The sequence below is a fragment of the Loxodonta africana genome, chromosome 7, assembly GCF_030014295.1.
Source record: "Loxodonta africana isolate mLoxAfr1 chromosome 7, mLoxAfr1.hap2, whole genome shotgun sequence".
Classification (NCBI taxonomy): Eukaryota; Metazoa; Chordata; class Mammalia; order Proboscidea; family Elephantidae; genus Loxodonta; species Loxodonta africana.
Window position 1 is genome coordinate 129,915,648 of NC_087348.1, and position 27,110 is coordinate 129,942,757.

Consider the following 27,110-nt stretch of genomic DNA (forward strand, 5'->3'; position numbering starts at 1 on the left):
GCCACACAGCTGAAATGATTGGAGTCTTCCAACAAATTTTCCTGTTCCAGGAGAATAAGCCGCCTCAGGTCCATGCAGAGGGGAAAGGTACTCATAGTCCATGGACTGTTTATACCTGGACAGGAGCCGCTTCTGTCCTGAGCTACATCGGTTAGTGCCCTCGGTTAGTGCAGCTGACAAATTATCTTTTCCTCCAGTTGCAAGTTTTTTCCTTCTCCAGGGCCAGGAGGATGGCTCTAGGTGCTCAGCAGGGCCCTTCTCAGGCTCAGGGAAGTCAGCTGATGAAGCTAGCTTGGAAGCGGGGAAGGGCATGGTAAAATATATGTAAGACCAACGACTTCTTCTTGCAAATACCTTCTTTCACGAACATAAACAGCGACTATACACATGGACCTTGCCAGATGGAACACATAGTAATCAAACTGACTACATCTGTGGAAAGAGAGGATGGAAAAGCTCAATATCATCAGTGAGAACAAGGCCGGGGGTGGACTGTGGAACAGACTATCAGTTGCTCATATGGACATTCAAGATGAAACTGAAGAAAATCAGAGCACGTCCACGAGAGCCAAAATATTACCTTGAGTATATCCTGCCAGAATTTAGAAACCATCTGAACAATGGATTTCACACAGTGAACACTAGTGACCGAAGACCAGACAAGTTGTGGAATGACATCAAGGACATCATCCATGAAGAAACCAAGAGGTCATTGAAAAGAAAGAAAAGACCAAGATGGATGTCAGAGGAGACTCTGAAACTTGCTCTTGAATGTCGAGCAGTTAAAGCAAAAGGAAGAATTGATGAAATAAAAGAAGTGAACAGAAGATTTCAAAGGGAGTCTCAAGAAGACAAAGTACTATAATAACATGTGCAAAGAGCTGGAGATGGAAACCCAAAAGGGAAGAACACGCTTGGCATTTCTCAGGCTGAAAGAACTGAAGAAAAAATCGAAGTCTCGAGTTGCAATAGTGAAGGATTCTATGGGGAAAATATTAAACAACACAGGAAGCATCAAAAGAAGATGGAAGGAATACCCAGAGTTACTGTACCAAAAATAATCAGTCGATGTTCAACCATTTCAAGAGGTGGCATATGGTCAGGAACCGATGTTACGAAAGCAAGAAGTCCAAGCTGCTCTGAAGGCATTGGCAAAAAACAAGGCTCCAGGAATTGATGGAGTATCAGTTGAGGTGTTTCAACAAAGAGATGCAGCGCTGGAGGTGCTCACTCATCTATGCCAAGAAATATGGAAGACAGCTTCCTGGCCAACTGACTGGAAGAGATCCATATTTATGCTTATTCCCAAGAAAGGTGATCCAACCGAATGTGAAAAGTATAGGACAAAATCATTAATATCACACACAAGCAAAATTTTGCTGAAGATCATTCAAAAGCGGCTGCAGCAGTATATCGATAGGGAACTGCCAGAAATTCAGGCCAGTTTAAGAAGAGGACATGGAACCAGGGATATCATTGCTGATGTCAGATGGATCTTGGCTGAAAGCAGAGAATACCAGAGGATGTTTACTGTGTTTTATTGACTATGCAAAGGCATTCGACTGTATGGATCGTAACAAATTATGGATAACATTGCAAAGAATGGGAATTCCAGAATACTTAATTGTGCTCATGAGGAACCTTTACATAGATCAAGAGGCAGTTGTTCAGACAGAACAAGGGGATACTGATTGGTTTAAAGTCAGGAAAGGTGTGCGTTAGGGGTGTATTTTCTCACTATACCTATTAAATCTGTATGCTGAGCAAATAATCGGAGAAGATGGGGTATATGAAGAAGAATGGGGATATCAGGATTGGAAGAAGACTCATTAGCAACCTGCGTCATGCATAGCACAACCTTGCTTGCTGAAAGTTAAGAGGACTTGAAGCACTTACCAATGAAGATCAAAGACCACAGCCTTCAGTATGAATTGCACCTCAACATAAAGAAAACAAAAATCCTCACAACTGGACCAGTGAGCAACATCATGATAAACGGAGAAAAGATTGAAGTTGTCAAAGATTTCATTTTACTTGGGATCCACAATCAACAGCCATGGAAGCAGCAATGAGGAAATCAAAAGGTGCATTGGGTAAATCTGCTGCAAGGGACCTCTTCAAAGTGTTGAAGAGCAAAGATGTCACTTTGAAGACGAAGGTGCGCCTGACCCAAGCCATCGTATTTTCAGTCACATCGTATGCGTGTGAAAGCTCTGCAATGAATAAGGAGAACCGAAGAAGAATTGACACCTTTGAATTGTGGCGTTGGTGAAGAATATTGACTGTACCACGGACTGCCAAAGGAACAAAGAAATCTGTCTTAGATGAAGTGCAGCCAGAATGCTCCTTAGAAGCAAGGATATCGAGACTGCGTCTTACATACTTTGGACCTGTTGTCAGGAGGGATGAGTCCTTGGAGAAGGATATCATGCTTGACAGAGTACAGGGTCAGGGGAAAAGAGGAAGACCCTCAATGAGGTGGATTGATACAGTAGCTGCAATAACGAGGTTAAGCATAACAACAATTGTAAGGATGGCTCAGGACTGGGCAATGTTTCGTTCTGTTGTACGTAGGGTAATAATGAGTTGGAACCAACTCAACGGCACCTAACAACAACAACAGCACTTAGCTTTTTCCGAGAACACCGTTTTATTCTAGTTCTGGAGGTGTGAGTAGGCTTTCTGGCTGGCTGGTTCTCCCTGAGTAAAATGCGGTTGAACGCTAGTACCAGCCTGCTGCCTGCGCTCCCTTGAATGGTGTCTGAGGGCACCCCGCGAGTCATGTCAGGTAACTCCTCTCTGCTTCTGAACCGTCTCTTCGTACCCCTGCCCCTTAGTTCATTTTCTAAGCTTGCCTTTGATGCTCAGGGCTCCTTGCTTGTCGTAAGTATACTCGTTTCTCTTGTTTTTTCGTGTCTTTGTTGTAAAGAGGGCTTGCTAGAAGCATCTGTCTATTCCGCCATCTTGGCTCCACCTCTCTTACTGTACTTTAGCTTAAGGTTTACAGAGCAAATTAGTTTATCATTAAATAATTAATGTACATGTTGTTTTGTGACATAGGTTGCCAACCCCACAAAACATGTCAACACTCTCTCCTTCTGTACTCTGGGTTCCCCATTACCAGCTTTCCTTTCCCCTTCTGCCCTCTCTTCCTTGCCCCTGGGCTGGTGTGCCCCCTTAGTATCATTTTGTTTTATGGACCTATCTAGTCTTTGGTTGAAGTGGGAACTTCAGGAGTGACTTTGGTACTGAATTAAAAGGGTGTTCGGGGGTCATATTCTTGGGGTTTCTGTAGTCTCTGTCAGATCAGTAAGTCTAGTTTTTGTGTGTGTGTGAATTAGAATTTTGTTCTCCATCTCTGTCCAGGACTCCTTATTGTGATCCCTGTGAGATCAGTTGGTGGTCGTAGCCAGGCACTATCTAGTTGTGCTGGACTCAGCCTGGTAGAGGCTGTGGTAGTTGTGGTCCACTAGTCCTTTGATATATTGTTGAATTTTATTGGCTAGAATTTTGTTCAGGATTTTTGCATCAAAGTTCATGAGTGATATAGATCTGTAGTTTTCTTTTTTTTTTGTGGTGTCTTTATCTGGTTTTGGTATTAGGGAAATGCTGGCTTCATAGAAGGAGTTTGGGAGTATTCTGTCTTTTTCTATGCTCTGAAATACCTTTAATAATATCTACTAGTCCTTCGGACAAATCTTTTCCTTGTGTCTTTGGTTTTCTTCATGCTCCCTTTAAGCAGGTCCTTTTCTGAATGTAGAATTCAGGACTGGAAGAAAGCGTTCTAAGTCTGGGCAGAGAGATTTCCTAAAGGTGATGCTTCATGGCTGCTGAGTCTCAGAGCTAAAAAGGCTTTAGAAATTTCCTAATTCAATTAGTCAAATAACTGTAAGTGCCAACTATGAACTCGGGTATGGGAAGCTCTGAGGATACAGAGCTAAAAATCACAGTTTCTTCTTGTAATGGACTCAAAGTGTAGTTGATAGACCGTTAGAAAGATATAAGTATAAACTTTAATATCACTGTTATGGAAATTTAAAGAGGGAGCCAATCACAGAAGTCAAAAAATACAGCCTAGCAGCCCTAAGGACACTTCCATGATTGGAATGAACCTGCTGTTTTCCATCAGAAAAAACCAACACTGGTTTGAAACAGGATAGATATATTGGGTGGATATGATGGGTGGGGCAGAAGGAGGGCTGGTGGTTTAAATGATAATTCACAAGTCTGGGCTAGTTAGGGTAGGATGTGAAGCTGATAGTTTGGGAGAAAGGGGAGGGTAATTGGCCTGAATGTCTTAATGAGGTCAGAGTTAAGGTTCAGAAGAAGTAAGACATGTCAGTGTTCAGTTGTGGGATGGAGGAAAAGGTCTGGGGAGTAGCCACATTAAATTGGTGAGGTGGTATAGATTGAAGAAGCAGGCTTTTGTGGACAAGCCAGGCTTCAGTTAAGGCATGTTGGGGAAGGGAGTGTTCTATGAAGGAGTTGAGAGTATTGTGGGCTATACAAGAGAGTAGAAGGAGGTGACTGTAGGAGGATTGGAGTATTACGGTGGCCAGTGGTGTGAAGAAAGCACAGAGCAGCATGAGAAAGTAGATGTAAAAGGGAATAAATGATTGTAGCCTGGTATTTGGGACAGGAGTCAAGGATGGTAAGGACATAAAACTGGCCTCAGTCTTCCAAATGAAGCACCCATTGAGGTTGTGTCAGTGCTCAGGGGGCTGAAGGTTCAGTTGGGTTCAGTGAGTCAGAGCACCTGTCAGCAGATGTGCCTTTGTTTCACGTGCCAAATGAGGTACGAGAAGAGACTTCCAATGTGCCTCCAGATACATCGTTGTCCATCTGGACCAGGGATATATTTACTCTGTTCCCAGAATCCTCACCTCTGTTTGGAAAACTCAGACTTCTGGCAGAGCCAGCTGAGGCCTATGTGGATCCTGCCCTTCTAGGAATCCCTGTCCAATGTGCAGATACCGGGATTAGTCAGTTTCTAGGATCTTACCTTCGTGTAGTAAACATTGACAGCCATTAGCTGGTGCTCATAAATGTGTTAGATGTCAAATTTGAAATTCGCTCAGGTAACCCTCCCCCCCCATCCCACCCCAAGAAAGGATATAGATAGTTTCTGGGAAAGTCTGGTTATATTACGATTCTTTTTCAATTTAATTCGGAAGTCTAAAAATTGGAAAAACCACGTTTCTGTTAAAAACCTATGCCTTTGGAGGACATTCTGCATTCGGTTAACTTTAACTCTTATTTTTGAGTCTGTGTAATTATTTCAAAATGTGACCAGAATTCATTCTCTCTCACTAAATAATGAGTTCTTTAAGAGGAGCACTGACACAACCTCAATGGGTGCTTCATTTGGAAGACTGAGGCCAGTTTTATGTCCTTACCATCCTTGACTCCTGTCCCAAATACCAGGCTACAATCATTTATTCCCTCTTACATCTACTTTCTCATGCTGCTCTGTGCTTTCTTCACACCACTGGCCACCGTAATACTCCAATCCTCCTACAGTCGCCTCCTTCTACTCTCTTGTATAGCCCACAATACTCTCAACTCCTTCATAGAGCTCATAGCTGGGTTTTGACCTTTACTGTCTTGATAGGATGGGGCTGCTGTTTCTTCTGTAACAATGCCTTTTTCAAAAAGCCCTTCTTTTGCAATTTCGCTGCCCCCCTATCCCATAATAGTGCAGCCTCTAATATATCATTCCACTCTATGTGCTTCTTAACTGGCGTCCTTCCCCCAATCCCTGCCTTCTCCATTGCGTACTGCATATAATTGTCTTTGGTATCTTCATGAAAACATCATCTTTACTATGTCAATTCTCTGCTCAGCAGTCTTCAATGGCTCCCCATTCCCTAAAGGATAACAGCTGGAATTCACTGTGTACCATTCAGTGCCTTCCACAATATGACCATACACATCCTCAACCCAGTCTTCCATTTATCCTTTCTGGGAATTGCCTTTCTAGCCAAACTGATCTGTTCACTACCTGTTGTTCAGGCCTTGCACTTTTTCGTTTTTTATTTCATTTTTTATGTCTCCCTTGCTTGGAATGGTAACCTTTTAGCCTTCTGCTTATTTTTTGCTTTCTGAATCCAGTACATGCTAATGAAGTTCTGTAGTATTGACTGTAAATCCAGTTCAACTCATTTGATGTGAATTCAGTCATTCAGTTACCCAACCAAAATTCATTGGTCAATGTAAATCACAATAATAGTAATAGTAACTAACCCATATGTGCTAGACACTGTTCTAAGTGTTTTGTATAATTACTTAATATACTTTATCAGTTTACCTCTATTCATATTGCTTTAATGTAAATGTGAACCAGATACAGTCCACTCTCACAGGGCTCACAGCCTTGCTGCAGGAGACAGACAGTTATAGTCAGTCATGATACAGTTTGAGAACAAGGTTAATCAGAAAGTACTATGAGGTTACATACTACGTTAGTTTTATATTACTGTATAACAAATACCACTAACATAGAGGCCTAAAAGAACACCTCACAGCTCTGTAGGCCAAGACCCTGGGCACAACGTTGCTGGATTCCCTGTTTATGATACTTTATCAAGGTATCAGCCTGGCTGCAGTTCTTACTTGGGTTTCCATAGTTGTTGACAGAATTCATTTCCTTGAGGTTGTAGGGCTGGTGTCCCTATGTTTTAAGAAATAATATTGTGTTTTTGGTGAAAGTTTACACAGCAAATTAGGTTCCCATCTGACAATTTCTATACAAATTGTTCAGTGACATTGGTTACCTTTTTCACAATGTGTCAACATCATCTTTAATTGCGTCTGGTTATTCCTTTTCTTGTACTCTAGTTTTCCTGACCTATATCTTCTCATCTTTGCTTTAGAGCAATTGTTGACCTTTTGGTCTCATATAGATGGTTTTTTAATGGAGCACTGTACTCATGGGTAAAATCTTTTGTGTGCCAACCTGCTATTGCACTAAAAGGTGACCTCAGGGGATAGATTTGGTTCAAAGTTTAAAGAATATCTCAGGGGAGTAGTCTCAGGCAGTCCTCTTGTCTCAACTCTGGTCCAGTAAGCCTGAATTTTTTAAGAATTTGAGTTCTGTTCTGGGTTTTTCTCCCATTCTGTCAGGGTCTCTCTGGCCCTGATCAGAATAGTCAGTAATGGTAGCTGGGTACCGTCTAGTTTTTCTGGTCTCAGGTTGGATGAGCCTATTGTTGGCTCTTAACTGAGGTTTGCTTTTAGCTCGTAGGGGCCACTCTAAGGTCCTTTCCATGTGGTCCCCTTCATCTTCAAGCCAACAGTGGTACATCAAACCTCCTTTAGGCTTCAAATTTCTGACTGTATTCTGCAACGAGCCATAGAAAACTGTACTTCTAAAGGGTTCATATGATTACACCAGGCCCACCCAGATAATTTCCCTTCTGATGAACTCAGAATAAACTGATTAGTAACCTTAATTATATCTACAAAATCCTTTTTGTCATGTAATGTAACAATCATGGAACTGATGTCCCACCATATTCATGGGCAGCGAGGGAGTGGGAAAGGGATTGTACTAGGGCGAGGTTCATTGGAGGTCATCTTAGGATTCTGCCTACCATACATAGGATGATCATTTCATCTAATTTGGATGGGGATGGGTAGAACAGGAGAAGGTTTTCAGGGGAATTGACATCTAAGTGCAGAACTAAATAATTTGTAGAAATTACCAGGAGAAGAGGGTAGAAGTGAAGATAGGGAGAAGCTTCCACATCCACGTGGTAGGGGGGATTTTTGATATCAATGAATGTCCTTTTTGTTCCTGATATTTTTTTTTTTCTGCACTGAAATATTTATTTTGTGTTTTTTTTTTTTTTTTTTTTTGTCCCTTCTATTTTCCTTTTGCACTGTAACCTTTCTGTTTATTTCAGGTGGCAGTTTAGGGCAGCCTGGGCTTAGAGCTTCAGGGAAAGGATGGGTCAGTATTTCAGCTTTTGTGTTCCATAACAGACTTTAAAAACTCATGGCAGAGCCAGTAGGGAAAAAGCAAACTTTTTTTTCAATCTCAAGTGAAAACCTTGAAGGACTCAGACATCGAGCTTTGAATTAGAAGACGAAGTAATTCATCAGAGCCAGTTTTTCCAAATGAGAAGAGATAAATCTTTCTGGGAAAAGAAGGAGAATTGACCAGAAGAGCAATAGAGGTAGAAACTGGTATGGGTACCTGATAAGAGGCAAGGTACCCTGCATTTACTTGATTGAGCCCTGCCTGGATTGAACCTTGCCTGAATGAGGGCAGTAGAATCACCAGGTAGAATTTGGGGATCTGAGAGCAGAGGGAAGCTGAACCCTGCTTCCCTGTTTGGAGTTTTGGAGTCTATCAGTCTCTGCAGAGTTCCCTTGCTTCCAGGTTAAGAGGTCATTTGTAAAGAGATGGCTCTGGGGAATATTTAAACAAAGAGGCCTGAGATTATTAGCTGCCCTTGAGTCAGCTGTGACTCACGGAGACCCTACGTACAACAGAACGAAATGTTGCCTGGTTCTGTACTGTCTTCACAATTATTGGTGGGCTCGAGTCCATTGTTGTGGCCCTGTGTGTTTTGGACAATATTCTATTGGAATTTATAAGGTTTTCATTAGCTACTTTTCAGAAGTAGATTGTCAGGCCTTTTGTCTTAGCCTGGCTTACTATGGAAGCTCTGATGAACATGACTGTGCTGATATTTGAAATACTGGTGACATAGCTTCCAGCATCATAGCAACACACAAACAACCACGGTACGACCCACTAGCAGACAGGTGTTGGGGCCTGAGATAGACTCACTCATTTTTCTACCACCTATAGGCGCAGAGAACATGAACCGGCAGACCACACTGGGCCTTGTGGTCAGGATGACAAGATGCAGCAGAGAATGTAGATTAGGACAGGGACCAAATGAGAACTCAAGTCCAAAGCAAATGTAAGTGGGGAAAGAAACTATGCTGATGATGTTAGATATCTCAGCAGGTGCCAGAATGGAGAGTGGACAATGCCAAGGTCTTATCTCATCCTCACCCATATCTAAGCATTGTGTAAGACTCCCTGAAGTTTAGATGCACTCCAAAAAAGAAAAGGAAACTAAAAATCTAGAACTGACTGAGAAAACTCTGATCTAACTAAGAAAAGCCTAATATGACTAAGATTAAACTGCTTCCTATAGTTGAAATGGGATGTTGAGATAGAAATCACATTCAATTCCAGAAAAATAGAGTTACATTCTTAAACATTTGAGTTTGTAGTCTGAGAAATTTGTGCCCACTGCGTAATTCTGAAAATGACGAAATCAATTGTGACTAAGGAGGCTGGAGGGGGAGGGACTCGAGATGGATTTGAAAGAATTTGCTGCATACGGTACAGTTGGGTCGGAGGAGAAGTGAATAAAAAGCGTGAACAAAGGGAAAGAGGTATAATATGGGGGCAGGCAGGGGATAGAGCTTAGCTGGGGCACAGAAGTCATACTGGGGATTTAGGAGCACACATGGTTAGATGTTGAAAGTAGAACCAGATTATGGAGGACTTTGGTGGAACAGGAAGGAATATGGTCATAAAATTTTCAGTTTAACAGCAAGGAGAAACAAAGAAAAAAAAAAAACAACATTTAGTAAGTGCTTTCTGAGGGCAGAATACTCTACAGATTATAAACCATTTATTCTTCATAAAATCCTTTAAGATACGCATTTTCCCCATTTTACAGATGAGGACACTGAGGCTCAGACAAGTTACTTAGATAAAATTCAAATTACTGGTTGGTGGAACGGAATTTAAGCTCTTATCCTGGGATCCAAAGCCTAGGAATTCCCTTCTGTACCCCAGAGTATGCCTGTGGTAAATTCTTGAATAGGACAGAGAGCTGAAAAATCAGCATTTTTGAAAGATGGGTCTGGCACAATTATGAATGCTGGATTGGAGACAGAGGAGGCTGCAGAGCAGAAACTGAAGCCATAATTTGGGAAGCAAGTGATACTCTCTAGATTTGGGAGATGCTGATGGAAATGAAGAGTAAAGATGTTTTCAAGAAACACTTTGAAGGAAGAAGCATGATATAGATTTGATAGATGAGGGAGCGTTTTTATTTTTTTAGTCTTAATTATTTACCTCCCTAGTTTCTATGGGTTTCAATTGCATTTTCCATAAACCTGCAGCCATTAACAAAATCATAAAACATTAAAAAGAAGTAATAGCCCAAGGCTTTTCACTTTTGGGAGATTTATTCAAGGATATCTAGTTTTCATAATTAGTTTCCAAAAGGTATGAGCTCTAACTCCAGTGTTTCAAAAAAAAAAAAAAAACAGTTTAAATTTATCCAGGTTCATTGATAGGAAAATTCACTTAGCCACTGTTGCAGCTTGCCACATATCCAGAGCTACACAGATTGTTCTTTTTTTTTTTTTAATTGACTTTTATTGAGCTTCAAGTGAACGTTTACAAATCAAGTCAAACTGTCACATATAAGTTTATATACACCTTACTCCGTACTCCCACTTGCTCTCCCTGTAATGAGTCAGCCCTTCCAGTCTCTCCTTTCATGACAATTTTGCCAGCCTCCAATTCTCTCTATCCTCCCATCCCCCCTCCAGACAGGAGATGCCAACACAGTCTCAAGTGTCCACCTGCTATAATTAGCTCACTCTTCATCAGCATCTCTCTCCTACCCACTGTCCAGTCCCTTTCATGTCTGATGAGTAGTCTTCAGGAATGGTTCCTGTCCTGGGCCTACAGAAGGTTTGGGGACCATGACCTCCGGGATTCCTCTAGTCTCAGTCAGACCATTAAGTATGGTCTTTTTATGAGAATTTGGGGTCTGCATCCCACTGGTCTCCTGCTCCCTCAGGGGTTCTCTGTTGTGCTCCCTGTCAGGGCAGTCATCGATTGTGGCCGGGCACCAACTAGTTCTTCTGGTCTCAGGATGATGTAGGTCTCTGGTTCATGTGGCCCTTCCTGTCTCTAGGGCTCTTAGTTATCGTGTGACCTTGGTGTTCTTCATTCTCTTTTGCTCCAGGTGGGTTGAGACCAATTGATGCATCTTAGATGGCCACTTGTTAGCATTTAAGACCCCATATGCCACATTTCAAAGTGGGATGCAGAATGTTTTCATAATAGAATTATTTTGCCAATTGACTTAGAAGTCCCCTTAAACCATGGTCCCCAAACCCCCGCCCTTGCTCCGCTGACCTTGGAAGCATTCATTTTATCCCGGAAACTTCTTTGCTTTTGGCCCAGTCCAGTTGAGCTGACCTTCCATGTATTGAGTATTGACCTTCCCTTCACCTAAAGCAGTTCTTATCTAGTAACTAATCAGTAAAAAACCCTCTCCCACCCTTCCTCCCTCCCCCCCTCGTAACCGCAAAAGTATGTGTTCTTTTCAATTTATACTATTTCTCAAGATCTTATAATAGTGGTCTTATACAATATTTGTCCTTTTGCCTCTGACTAATTTCACTCAGCATAATGCCTTCCAGGTTCCTCCATGTTATGAAATGTTTCAGAGATTCGTCACTGTTCTTTATCGATGCGTAGTATTCCATTGTGTGAATATACCACAGTTTATTTACCCATTCATCCGTTGATGGACACCTTGGTTGCTTCCAGCTTTTCGCTATTGTAAACAGAGCTGCAATAAACATACGTGTGCATATATCTGTGTGAAGGCTCTTATTTCTCTAGGGTATATTCTGAGGAGTGGGATTTCTGGGTTGTATGGTAGTTTTATTTCTAACTGTTTAAGATAATGCCAGATAGATTTCCAAAGTGGTTGTACCATTTTACATTCCCACCAGCAGTGTATAAGAGTTCCAATCTCTCCGCAGCCTCTCCAACATTTATTATTTTGTGTTTTTTGGATTAGTGCCAGCCTTGTTGGAGTGAGATGGAATCTCATCGTGGTTTTAATTTGCATTTCTCTAATGGCTAATGATCGAGAGCATTTTCTCATGTATCTGTTAGCTGCCTGAATATCTTCTTTAGTGAAGTGCGTGTTCCTATCCTTTGCCCACTTCTTGATTGGGTTGTTTGTCTTTTTGTAGTTGAGTTCTGAGATTTTAGAGATCAGGTGATGGTCGGAGATGTCATAGCTGAAAATTCTTTCCCAGTCTGTAGGTGGTCTTTTTACTCTTTTGGTGAAGTCTTTAGATGAGCATAGGTGTTTGATTTTTAGGAGCTCCCAGTTATTGGGTTTCTCTTCGTCATTTTTGGTAATGTTTTGTATTGTTTATGCCTTGTATTAGGGTTCTTAAGGTTGTCCCTATTTTTTCTTCCATGATCTTTATCATTTTAGTCTTTATGTTTAGGTCTTTGATCCACTTGGAGATAGTTTTTGTGCATGGTGTGAGGTATGGGTCCTGTTTCATTTTTTTGTAAATGGATATCCAGTTATGCCAGCACCATTTGTTAAAAAGACTATCTTTTCCCCAATTCACTGACACTGGGCCTTTGTCAAATATCAGCTGCTCATATGTGGATGGATTTATATCTGGGTTCTTAATTCTGTTCCATTGGTCTATGTATCTGTTGTTGTAGCAGTACCAGGCTGTTTTGACTACTGTGGCTGTATAATAGGTTCTGAAATCAGGTAGAGTGAGGCCTCCCACTTTCCTCTTCTTTTTCAGTAATGCTTTGCTTATCTGAGGCTTCTTTCCCTTCCATATGAAGTTGGTGATTTGTTTCTCTATCACATTAAAAAATGACATTGGAATTTGGATCAGAAGTGCATTGTATGTATAGATGGCTTTTGGTAGAATAGACATTTTTACTATATTAAGTCTTCCTATCCATGAGCAAGGTATGTTTTTCCACTTAAGTATATCCTTTTTAATTTCTTGTAGTAGTACTTTGTAGTTTTCCTTGTATAGGTCTTTTACATCCTTGGTAAGATTTATTCCTAAGTATTTTATCTTCTTGGGGGCTACTGTGAATGGAATTGATTTGGTTATTTCCTCTTCGATGTTCTTTTTATGGATGTAGAGGAATCCAAGTGATTTTTGTATGTTTATCTCATAAACCTGAGACTCTGCCAAATTCTTCTATCAGTTTCAGTAATTTTCTGGAGGATTCCTTAGGGTCTTCTGTGTATAAGATCATGTCATCTGCAAATAGAGATAATTTTACTTCCTCCTTGCCAATCCGGATGCCCTTTATTTCTCTGTCTAGCCTAATTGCTCTGACTAGGACCTCTAGCACAATGTTGAATAAGAGTGGTGATAAAGGGCGTCCTTGTCTGGTTCCCGTTCTCCAGGGAAATGCTTTCAGGCTCTCTCCATTTAGAGTGATGTTGGGTGTTGGCTTTGTATAGATGCCCTTTATTATGTTGAGGAATTTTCCTTCGATTCCTATTTTGGTGAAAGTTTTTATCATAAATGGGTGTTGGACTTTGTCAAATGCCTTTTCTGCATCAATTGATAAGATCATGTGGTTTTTGTCTTTTGTTTTATTTATATAGTGGATTACATTAATGGTTTTTCTAATATTAAACCAGCCTTGCATAAAAAAAAATAATAAATCCCACTTGGTCATGATGGATTAATTTTTTGATATGTTGTTGAATTCTATTGGCTAGAATTTTGTTGAAGATTTTTGCGTCTATGTTTATGAGGGATATAGGTCTGTAATTTTCTTTTTTTGTGATGTCTTTACCTGGTTTTGGTATCAGGGAGATGGTGGCTTCATAGAATGAGTTAGGTAGTATTCCGTCATTTTCTATGCTTTGAAATACCTTTGGTAGTGGTGGTGTTAACTCTTTTCTGAAAGTTTGGTAGAACTCTGCAGTAAAGCCATCCGGGCCAGGGCTTTTTTTTGTTGGGAGTTTTTTGATTACCGTTTCAAACAGATTGTTCTTTTGTAACGTATGGGGAAAGAACAATGAAAGCACAGTCCTCTGAGATGTTTGAAATTTATGCAATTTTATGCCCACATTTTCTTGGAATTTGTGATAATAAGACATCTGAAAGCTTGGTATCAGCAGTCTGCCACAGGCAGCTGGTCCCTATTTCTGAGGCAGGTCTACATACTAGGGACTCCCAATGTTTTGTAAGTAAATTTTCGATTCCTAATTCTTTCTTTTTGCTTTCAGTTACATTCTTGATGGTAATGGTCCATGTTGTAGGTAATGTTTAAGATTCATTAGTTACAAGCAATAAGAACATACCTCGGCTGGCTTACACCAAAAAAATAGAAAAGTATTGAAGATTACAGGGATATTTCATAGGGCTGAAAGAAGAGCTAAAAAGCCAGTGAACGAGGGCAGCTTTAGAAATATCAGCAGCAGGAGTTGGTGGACCTCTCTAGAATTCTGAAATTAATGCTGTTCAGTTCTTAGGACTTGGGTGTTCTCATTTCCAATGTCAAATTCCTGGAGTTAAAATTTAGTTGGCCCAACTCTGGTTAGATGTGGGGCCTGCCTCTGTATCGAAGACAGTTCCAGAGAAGGGGACTTGGTTTGAGCTAGGCAGCCATCCTATGGTTAGTCTACAATAATGGCCTTGCAGTCAGACAACAGACCTGGTTAAATCTCATCTGTTCTCCATTCATTCACTCATACATATTTATTAAGAATCCATCAGCACTCTTATCCACTGTTGGTGGAATTGTAAAAATTGTGCAACCATTGTGAAAAACAGGATGGCTGTTCCTCAAAAAATTAGAAATAGAGCTAATATATGATCCAGATATCCCACTCCTAGGAAGACACCCCAGGGACCTAAAAGTGGGGACACAGACATATGTATGCCATGTTCACTGAAACACTATTTACAATAGCGCACAGATGGAAACAACAAAAGTGCCCTTAGATAAATGGATAAACAAAATGTGATGTATATATACTGAGGAATACTACTTAGTCTTAAGGAGCAAATGAGGTCTTGATACATGCTACAGCATGGTGAACCTTAAAGACATTATGCTGAGTGAAATAAGTCAATCATAAAAGAATAAATATTACGTAGTCTTACTTAAATGACAAGAATAGGTAAATACATAAAAATCAATGTTACTAGTGGTTACCAGGGGCACAGAGTTGGGGAGATGGGAAATCATCCTTTGGGAGGTGGTGAGTTCCTGTCTATGGTGGTGGGAGGGTTGCCATAGATGGAGGGTAATGGATATATAATTTTTATAGCTGATGTCACCAAACTGTACACCAGTGGGGGTCAGGGCAGGCAGTCAAATGGCAAAGAGAATGTTACATATAACTTTACAAAAAAAAAAAAAAAGACTCCCCAATAATAATAAAAGGCTGCAGCTGTTGATACTACATAACTTATAAATAACACATCATAGGAATGGTTTTCTTGGTTCGGTGGTTTGGGGGTATGGTTTCTTGGGCCTCTCCAGTCGTTTGGCCTAATATTGTTTTTAGAGTTTCTGCTCTACCTTCTAGTTCAGTGAGTAGTTCAGTGAGTGGTGTCTGGGGTCCTGAGGGCTTGCAGGTGGCCACCCAAGATACAAAGGTTGGTCTCTGTTCACCTGGAGCAGTAGAGGAAAAAGGAAACCAGGAATCAGAGAAGGAAAAGGTCTGAAGTCTAGTTGCCTCTGTAGACTTCTGCCTCCTTTGTTACGAGACCAGAGGGGGTGGAAGATACGTGAAAGCTCTAAGATTGAGACACCTGACATTACTAGAATGATTGGCTTAGCTCTGAGGCCTAACTCTATCTTAATATAAACCTTAACTTCTGCTTGCTTCCCAGCAACCATTAACCTTTGAACAGACCGAATCATGCAGATAAGGAAATGTTTTTCTTTGTGGTTAATTAAGCTAAGGATGTGAAAAGAATAGTTGTGAGGAGACTCTTGATGCAAGCCCCTTATCAGAAATCCCCCGCACAAGCAATTCTCTAGGAAAGCTTGCTAAAAATCCTGTCTTAATAGAATGTTCCCAGGAAAGAATGACCTGTGATTGTTTTGTGACCAGCCTGTAAACCCCCCTTTAGTCACATATTTCTGCAGTTATTTCACGTAACCAATCTAAGAGGCACACATGTATGATTCAAACCAATAATATTAATAGTCTCACTTCAAGTTGTCCCACCTCTTACTTCCCTAAGTACTTGAAAACCAGTCAGAAAAATTGTATTATAAATCCCTGATTTTACCATATAAATGTATCTGCTTTCTGTCACTTCTGGGGATTGTTTGGTTTCACTGATGTATCCCCTGGTTTGAACTTCTTTGAGACTTCGATAAACCTCTTTGCTTTTACATTTAATAGAGTATACATTTTTACTCTTTGACATTTTTTGGTGTCAGAAGTGGGATTTGAGGGTACATTATCTTCGGCAGTCCTGGAACAGTGAGGAAATTGGAGCCTTGGTACTGGTGTGCATCCCTTGAGCCCTTCCATTTCCCACGGGATCCCAGGAGTCATCCCAGGTAAAAGCCTTTTGAATCAGGCTCTACAGTCTCTTTGTGTACACACTATTTGAGATTTATTGTTGGTTTTTGCTCACGCTTTCATTTCCAGTTCACTCTCTGAACGTTTTGCAGAGTTAGCTGCCAAATGGGGTTTGGCAAGGCTGACATCTAGTGGCAAATCACTGATAACACTATGGTCTGATCTCGGGAAAGCCAGAGGTTTCAGCCAATTAAGTTTGAACTCGTTTTTTCTTCAGGGCACATTCAGGTTTCAGCATGCATTTAAATCTTGGTGCGCATTCAGGTTTTCAGTATACATCCAGGTTCTTAAGTAGCACATGCAATTCACTGTTTTAGTAAAACGAGGAATGTCAGTTCTAAAGACTCGGAAGGGCCACCTTCAGGCACCCTAGCTGCTCATAGGAACAAAAACTTTGGCCTCCACACTTGCTTGTTCTTGAATCACTGGCATGTGTTTAATAAAGACAGTCCATAAAATCAGTGGCTGCTAGGATGCTCTTTTAAGCTGGACAAACTAGTTTTTCTATGCAGCAAATTAGAAAAGAAAGGTCCTGAATTCGGCATCTACAATGGGATGCTGATTTTGATAGGTATCTGGAAGACTATAAAAGACATCAGGAAAATAAACCAGCTAGTAAAATTTTTTTTTTAATAGCTTTTATGCAAGAAAGCATTTCTAAATTGACTTAAAAAAAAAAAAGAAAAAGAAAGTGCAGTGCCAGGCATCTGCTTCCATTCACTCTGCTCCTCCACTGGCTGACTCTTCTTTATATTCATCTCTGCCTTTTATTCTGCCACTAACACCTTCTCTGAACTCCCTTCTTATTCTGAAGAGGCTACTATGGAACAACTAAATAAACCAGTCACTGTAGCTCTTCCTTAAATGCCCTTTAACATAGAATACCCAGAGAAGCCAAAGAAGCCTCCACAAACTATTTCTTCCCCTTGGTCTAATGCCAAGCTGCGTATTATAATAAAAGAATTTCCCAGCATGTGCGAAGATGCTCAAAAATTTAAGAATGAATTTTAGATTCTGACAGAAACCTATGAGCCTGCGTTGTTAGATTTATATCAATTAATAAATGTTAGTAGGACCCAGGGAAGCCCACTTATGGATGGAAGAAGTCCAATGGAAAAATCCTGAAAGATCTTTAGCTGTGGGAACAAATGTTTCTGGAACTGAATTAGTAAATCAGGCGAAGAATTGTGTCTAAAGAACTTTAAATGCAATACCCAAAGTGTTTCCAAAGAAAATGAATTGGACAAAGGTTCAAAGTTGCAAGCAAGAAAAAGATGAAAGCATCTACAGTTACGAAGATTGCTTGACTAAAATTTTTGCAGAACATTCTGGATTGCTCATGGAGAAAGAAAGAGCTGAGATAGCTTTTAGTCCCATGTTCACAAGGGAGCTATTCCCAAAGCTGTCTGATCTGGCCAAACACCATAGGTTAGATAGGGAGACTATTCCCATTTCAGAATAAACTGCCCTGACTTATATGTTAGCTCAAACATTGAAAGAAAAGAAACAGGCATTAGGACAAAAGACACAAGCTGAACAAAACGAATGATGCTGCAGTTGTGGCAATTACAAACCCCAGGCCAAAAAAAAAAAAAAAAAAAAACCCCAAGAAATAATGAGCCTGGGACTATTGTCTGTCACTATATTGTAAGAAACCTGAACATTTTCAGAAAGATTGTATAAAATTAAAAATGAAGTTGAACAGCTTGCCCCCAAACAAAGCCGAACCTAAACTAAAATGAAGGGGCTCTGGGGACAGTATGGGGGCTTTTTTGATGGTGGCTTTAAAGTCTCAAGGAGAAACAATTGTTCAAGTCAGTGAGAAAACTTGCAGATTTTTAGTTGACACTGGTGTCATCCTCTCTGCCATCAAGCTCACATGTTTATAAAAGCCTCTGCCCTGGAATACTAAAACCTCTAAGGTTGTGGGGTTACTAATAAAGGGCAGACTTGAATATGCTCTAAATGTGTCCCCACATTCCTTAGTCCTATAAGTGTTTATGTCCCTTTTTACTCAATAATGATACTCCAGTTAAATTAATAGGAAGAGATTTGTTATCTAAATGGAATTGTCATATACAATTTAATGAACAAGGAGAGATATTATTAGAGCTCTCCAGCAGCCATTGCAAAGTTGAGGTAATCTCAAAGGAAGAGGCTCTTTGCTATTTACAAGCACTTACTCTACCCCTTCAGGAATGCAATTCTACTGCCCCCCCACTCCTTTAGACTGTGTTTCTGCAGTGCCAGAAACCCTCTTGAGTCTCTACCTCTACAGCTGTTGTCTGGGTACTGTCTGTTGATCCAATTAAGATTCAAACTGATACCTCCAAATCTTCGCCTAATTTTTCTCAGTACCCCTTAAAAAAGGAAGCAAAGGAAAGCTTGCTCCTATAATCCGAGATTTCCTTACTAAGGGTTTAATTGTTCCTTGCACTGGCCCTTGTAACACCTGTTTTCTGGTTAAAAAAAAAAAGAAAAGAAAAAGCCCAACAACCAGGGATGGAGGTTTGTGCAAGACTTGTGTGCCATTAGCTACACAGCCATCCCTAGACTCCCCATGGTCCCCAGTCTTCATTTGTTCCTTTCTAATGTCCCCTCTGAGGCTACTCATTTTATAGTTGTCAATTTGTGCAATTTTTTTTTTTTTTAATATCCCTGTACATCCTGACAGCCATTATTGTTTGCCCCTGCTTGGGGAGACCAACAGTATACCTGGAGTGTGATGCCTCAAGGCTTCACTGAGTCTCCCACTTACTTTTCTCAGATTTTATATGCAGACTTGCAGCCTTTGCAGTTTGACCATGGATCAACCATATTACAATATGTACATCATTTAGTTATCTAATCTCTCAATAAGCTTGTCTTGAAGACAGCATTCTCTTATTGAGACATTTGGTCAATGGTGGGCACAGAGTCTCTAAAGAGAAATTGCAACTGGTCCAGCTGAAGTAAATATTTAGGACATATAGTCTCAGCAAAGAAAGGGGATCGCTAGTGACCCTAAAACAAAGGAAACCCTCTTAACTTTTCCTGTCCCTACCACAAAGAAACAGTTAAGAGGACTTCTGGGATTTTGTGAATCTTGCCAAACTTGGATACCAAATTTTCTCTGCTCACACAGCCATTATATTGGTACCTAAAGGCTTCAGAGCCTGATCCTTCCCAGCTTTCAGAGAATGGCACAGAGGCCATATTAAAACTAAAAAGAATCACTAATCAACACACCAGCCTTAAAACCCAAAACCAAGCACGTTGCCATCGAGTCGATTCTGACACATACACCAGTCTTAGGATTCCCTAATTATAATTCGGATTTTTCACTTTTTGTTAATGAGGTATCTGGGAATGCCTTGGGGATCCTAGCTCAAAAACACGGAAGACAGTGGATACGCATTGACTAGTATAGCCTCCAACTAGATTCAGCTGCCAGGGGTTATTCTTCTTGCCTTAGAGCAGTTACTGCCAGTGCCTGACTAGTGGAAGCAGCAGCACATACAGTTTTAGGAAATTTCCTTGATGTTTATGTTCCTCATGCAGTGTCTGCTATTTTAAATTTCACTTCAGCATAGCATCTGTCAGCTAGCAGGCTGACTCCTTATGAGGTCCTACTCCTGGCTGCCTCTAACATTTGGCTACATATGGTGGCCTGTTTCAGTGTTGCCATTCTTCTACCTTTGTGTAATCATGGTATAACCATCCCTCTCAGGAATGGCGTAGATTTAACAGAACAGCTTTTGTCACCCAGGAGGGATTTAAAGGAAACTCCTCTTACCAACCAGACCTAGTCTTATTTACAGATTGGTCATGTTTAAGACCTGACCCTACTTGTTCTAATTACCAGGGAGGATATGCCGTCACCACTTCAACTGAAGTTACTGAAAGTGGCACCCTCCCTGAAGTTACCGGCTCAGCAAGCCGAATTGATCACACTTGTGAGGGTTTGCAAATTGGCTTCTGGACTGTCGGTAAGTATTTACATGAGCTCAAGGCATGTTTTCCGAGTTACCCATGATTTTGGCATGTTAAGAAAACAAAGGGGTCTCTAACCTCTTCACAGATCCAGATTAAGAATGGCTCCTTAGTGCCTAGAGGCCCATTTTCTTCCCTCTGAGATTGCAATGATTAAAATACAAGCCCATCAACCTAAAGGAATACCTCAGACAGAGGAAATCAAATAACTTAGCCGATACTACAGCCAAACAAGTGGCTTCCCGCTGGCTTCTTGCTTTAACAGTACTCAACTAGATTTTTATCTAGGATTGTGACACTTTTAATCCCAATCATGATGAAAAAAAAAAAGGGAGGGATAAAATCATGACATTTATGTGACTTTAGAGCTCTTTTTTAGGCACCAACAAATAGCCCCATTGGATCAAACTGAGACTTGGGAAAAAAACTGGCTGTAACCAAAACCTAATAGCTAAGTTTTGGTAGGGCCTGAAAATACCATAGTCCTGCCAAAGTTTTTGCATGTCCCCATAATTCAAAATTTACATGAACATGCATGTTCCCGGCAAAATGAATGGATTGCTGTATTGCAAAAATATCGGTGGGGAGATTTTTCTGGAGCTACCAAACATGTTTTCATTGCCCTGCCTGTTCTCAACATAGTATTTTGGCTCTTGTAATTTGGGGAATTTTTAGCCATGATCATAAAGGATAAGGATCTTTCTTATTATAGAAGATGACTGTACTCCAGGCAGAATTTCTTTCGAACACCTTTTTGTAAATCAGAGTTTAGCGTTAAAAGATGGAATTGATGTGTGGAAGAAACATGATTGTTCCCAGGATTAGGGATATGGATGGGACCTAATCACCTGCCAGTCCTTCCCAAATCTCTCCAAATCCCCATGTTGAAGGCATTACAAATGAACTCCCATTTGGGAGGAGATAAAATGATGGAAGCATTTAAAAAATACTAGTAGGGATACTTCTTTGAAACAGTTAACTATATAATTTCAAATTGTTCTATTTGCTTTCAGTTTAACTCAGGAAAACCTTGTAAAGCCCCATTTGGAAGATATCCTATGCTTGGGGCCTATGCTTGAATGGCAAATTGATTTTATTTAATTTCAACCTTGCAATATTTATAAATTTGTATTAGTAAAGATGTGTAGATTTTCCCATTGGGTGGAAGCCTTTCCCAGTCATCAGGCTGCTGTAACCTTTGTAGCAAAGAAACTTCTTAAAAATATTATCCCATTTGGGGAGATCCTAAAACCCTTTGCAGTGACTGAGGAACCCATTTTAGTGGGCAAGCAAACAAGGGAATATGTGAAATTTTTCTTATTTTTCAAAGACTCCACTACTCTTGCCATCCTTAGTTGTCAGGCCTTGTGGAAAGGACCGACGGAATCATAAAAACCCAGTTAGCCAAACTTTCTACATCTTTACACTTGTTCTGGGTTCAAGTACCCCCTTTTGTCCTTTTGAATTTAAGATCTGCTCCATTTGGGCCCCACAAGTTAACCGTCTATGAAATCATTTCTGGATGGCCTATGGCCCTCCCTTACCTATCAGCCTGGACTGACTCCAATTTAATTCAAACAAGTTTAATGAAACATTGTCAATCTTCAGTAGAGTACTCCATGGAGTACTCTGTGCAGGTAAAAGTGGCTTTCAATAATCGTAAACCATACCTGTCCTATCAACCTCCTGTTATACCTGGAGATTATGTTTATTGGAAAATACATCAATTAAAAGGCTCCCTTGAGCCTCATTGGAAAGGGGCATATTTGGTCCTCCTTACTAACCCTTGTGCCACTAAATTACAGGGAGTTAAAACCTGAATATATCTGTCCCAACTATACAAAACCAGGGTTGACTCTACCTGGACTGTTCAACCTACAGAAGGACTCAAACTGAAATTCAAGCACCCAAGTAGCCAGAAGCAGACTCCTCCAGAAGTAGACAGTTTCTGCTAAGACCAGGAAAAGACCCCATGCCAAGCTCTTGAAATTATTAGACTTTGTTTAATCCTCATTGCTTTTGAAATCATCTTGTTTTATCAGCTTGGCTTCATTGACTAGTAAAGTAAGTTTATGCATTGATGATTCTTATTCTTACATTAGTAACCCTTATCACTATCATATTTTAATAGGCATATTGTATTATTTCAATTAGAAACTAACTTATGCAGCCGACTGATATCTTTACACTCTGCTTTATTGTTTTTGCTATCCTTTTCTTGATTGCCCTATTACAATATTGTGGTATTATTCCTTGTTTCAACATTTTGTTTTTCCCATACAGATAACCGAAGGAGAAATTTGTTTTATTGTAGCTATTATCTTTATGATTTATTTGCCTGATTGTACTATTTCTGGTTAGTGTTTTTACATTATGAAGTTTACCTTAAGTATTCTCTTGCTGTATCCTGTGGCTTCCCTTTCAACTCCTGGCTTGAAAATGCTTTTGTTAGATTAGCCCAGTCATTACTTAGCACTGGCAATTTCACTGATTGCTGATTTTGTCATCAAATTCCAAAATGCGGACACGACAATTCTGATCCACTAATAGTACCCATTTTGAACTATGGTCTTATTTATACCCAGTGATACTGTCAATACCATTGCCATTGCCAAATGATCCATTTATGTCCAGCTATGGCAGCCACCTGGATCACACACTTACCCTTTAGTGCCTTGCTTTTATCTCACTTGTGTCTGGATATGCCCTAAGGTTATGTATGCTGATGGACACCCTATTCCTTTTATTGATAAGAATTGATATTATACAGCCCCAGTAGACACTTCTAATGCAACCAATCAAAAAGCTCCAATTTGCCTTCGTCTTAGAAAACAATCAGAATCAGGAGAACTGTCTATTTGCAATGACTCCCTTACTGAAAGATGGCTTAAAGAAACAAATCAGACTATTCCTTTCTCTAATGGCCAAACAGGAACAAGAATAACTTATGCACCACTTGGATATATATTTTTATCTGGGGGATCAGCCTATTTGAGAAAATACTATGGTATCGAATCTTTCTCTTGGGCTTTGCCTTGCTTAGATGAATGGATCATGAATGGCCCTGGGACCTCTTGGAGTCCCATTAAACCTCCATTCTTATAATGAGAGTTTGCATTGGACCAGTGGATTAAACATTCTAACCTGACACAGACGAGATCTTGCATAATGTAACAACAGCCTTTTAGTAGATAGACCCGGGGACAGATGGACCTCGTACTGCTTGTTCGTATCCATGAACTTGAAATCTATTTGCAATTTGTCTGGTTAAAAAAAAAACCATTGCCGTTGAGTTGATTCCGACTCATAGCAACCTTATAGGTCAGAGTAGAACTGAACTGCCCCACAGAGTTTCCGAGGAGCACCTGGTGGATTTGAACTGCCGACCTTTTGGTTAGCAGTGGTAGTGCCTAACCACTACTCCACCAGAGTTTCCAATTTGTTACTATGTTCTAAATAACCAGTGAATGTGCTGATAGTGTAGAAGCTCAACAAAAATTCTTAAACTCTTGTTAAAGTTGTACTAGACAATAGAATTGCCCTTGATTTTATTTTAGCCCAGCAAGGGGTGTGTGCAGTTGGAAATACTGCTTGTTGTACTTGGGTAGACACATCAGGAGAAGCAGAACAAGACATCATACAGGTTCACCAAAAGGCTGCCTGTCTTCAAGCATCTCCTACACATAACTCCCCCTTCCTAAAGAAATTGGCTGCCTTCCATGTTGGGATCCTGGATTAGATCTGTATTGCTGACTGGATTAATGATACTTGTAATAATACTGAAACAATCAAATGCTGTATGAAAATTACATCCAATGTTTTGACTTAAAGAACAAACTTGATGCCTATGAGGAGAATTATGTGCATAGATAAGACTTCTCTGATGGATTCTGGCTCCCACCTTAAGCCAACTTATATCAGTAAAGTTATTCCTATAATGTAACCTTGTTCCACCCTAATCCTAACAGAGAGATCACAGAAGTAGAATACTAAGCCACGCATGGCGAAGAGGTCAGGTGATGCCTAGCTATCCTTTGGTACTGTCTGAGGTCTTAAAGGCTTACTTAAGTAAGCAGTCATCTAAGGAATTATAAATTATCTCAAGCCCATGCAGAAGAAAGTGTTCTTTAAATAGTGATCAAAGAATTCCTATAAAAATCCTTGATTGAAAGGAGGGAATTTTGAAAGCTCTGGAATTGAGGCACCTGACATGACTAGGTCTGAGTGCTGACTCCAACTTAATATTCATCTTAACTTCTGCTTGTTTGCTAGCAACTATTAACCTTTGAACAAACTTAATCATGTAACTAAGGAAATATTTTTCTTTGTGGTTAAGCTAAGGATGTGAAAAGAATAGTGCTGGGGGGGTCTTTATACAGGCCCCTTATCAGAAATCCCCTGCATAAGCAATTCTCTGGGAAAGTTTGCTAAAAATGCTATCTTAACAGAATGTTCTCAGGAAAAAATGTCCTGTGGTTGTTTTGTGACCAACCTGTAAACCCCCATTTAGTCATATATTTCTGCAGTTATCTCATGTAACCGATCTAAGAGGCACGCATATATGTTTCCAACCAATCATGTTAAGATCCCTACTTCAAGTTGTTCTGCCTCTTGCTTTCCTAAGTGCTTGAAAAACAGTCAGAAAAATTGTAAATCCCTGATTTTACCATATAAATCTACCTGCTTGCCTTCACTGCGTATGAAAGCTGGACAATGAATAAGGAAGACCGAAGAAGAATTGATGCCTTTGAGTTGTGGTGTTGGCGAAGAATATCGAATATACCACGGACTGCCAGAAGAACGAATAAATCTGTCTTGGAAGAAGTGCAACTAGAATGCTCCTTAGAAGCAAGGATGGCCAGACTGCATCTTACATACGTTGGACATGTTGTCCGGAGGGATCAGTGTCTGGAGAAGGACATCATGCTTGACAAAGTACAGGGTCAGTGGAAAAGAGGAAGACCCTCAATGAGGTGGACTGACACAGTGGCTGCAACAGTGGGCTCAAGCACAACAACGATTGTAAGGATGGCTCAGGACTGGGCAGTGTTTCGTTCTGTTGTGCATAGGGTTGCTATGAGTCGGAGCGAACTCCACGGCACCTAACAACAACAACAGCTTGCCTTCACCTCTGGGGAGTGTTTGGTTTCACTTTGTGAGATCTGATGTATCCTGTGGTTCAGGATGCTTCAAGACTTCAATAAATTGCTTTACTTTTAACAGTACACGTTTTTACTCTTTGATAGTGGTTTCTGGTTACCATTGCAGAATGTTTTGATCAAGGACCCAGTAGTTGGATCTTGGTCAAGAAGAGGAAAAAATGTGAAGCAGAACTTCGGATTGTTACTGGAGACCACGTTTACTGATGACACTGAAACTGGAGGAACCCCTGAAGCTACTGCCTGGAAACAACTTTTGGCTCTTGAACTTAGGCTGTCCCGTGACGTCACCTTTAAACAACAGTTGAGCTCGTTTGGTGGGGAGTGTTCACCTTGGGCATCGTGCTCCTGTGGAGAGTTGTCTCTGTGGGATTAAGGGGACAACAGTAACTCTAAAACACAGACGAGAACTTTAGGGGGAGAGAGTCTGAGTAGTGAAACTGTGGGCAGAGATGGAGAAGAAGTGTTTAGGGCAGCAAGTGGCTAGGTGAGCTACTAGGTAAGACTTCATCATTGATTCCAAAAATGTGAATTTGTACAAAATTTTCAGGCAGATGAAAAATAATATACATTGTGAACAAAAGAGTTTCAAACTGGAGGCACTCCTGTCAGACATAAGATTGAGGCAGCAGAAGGTTAGAATGTAAACCATTTGTTCATGGGAAGAATGTATCAAGATGTAAACAACTTGTTCTCAAAGGAAAAATGTGTTCATGACTGAAATTACATCTAACTGGCTGGTGCGCCTCATCTAGGTAATAATTCACTCTTTCCTAGCCAAATGGCCTATCTTTACATTTCAAAGGACTCCAAACTGAAGCTGAACTTATTCTGTAATCAGTCATTTACATCCTGTCTTTTCTTTGTTCTCTGTGTTTGTAGACCCCTCTCTCTGCTTGAATGGTGGAGTGCTTTGTATTTTTACTTAGTGCTGCCCAGCTTGAGTTGTATTACTGCACAATAAAACTTTTTTCTTTCACTCCTAGCAGAGGATTTTCTTATTTGACAACATAAAAAGTCACAAAAAGGTATGGTTTTTGACTCCACTTTTAAGCTTTATCCAGTGGAAACAATTTGGCAAAGGTATAAATATTATACTATAAAATGTTTAATATAGCCCATTAAATTTTTTTCTTTTTTATATTTAGAAAAAATCTTTAAGTGTGTTCATGTTGTTGTTGTTAGCTACTGTTGAGTCAGCCCCCAACTCACGGGGACCCCATGTGTTACAGAGTAGAACTACTCCATCCTGTTTTCTTAGCTGTCATATTTATGGAAATGGAGCTGCTGTGTGGGTTTGAACTGCCAACCTTTAGGTTAGCAGCCCAAACTACTTGTGCCGCCTGGGCTCCTCAACATAGCAGATTAAAAATATCAAAACAATTTCAATGTTTGAAAGAAAAGAATTATAAAATATATGTAATTGACCATCTAGTCATTAAAATCATGTTGTAAAAGACTACTTATTGATATGAAAGATGTTAAATTAATGCAAAGAGCCTATGAAATAGTAGTATTTCAGTGTTTTTAGGATATGTACATAGGTTTTTTTCCCTAATGATAGCAGTACTTCCAAATAGTG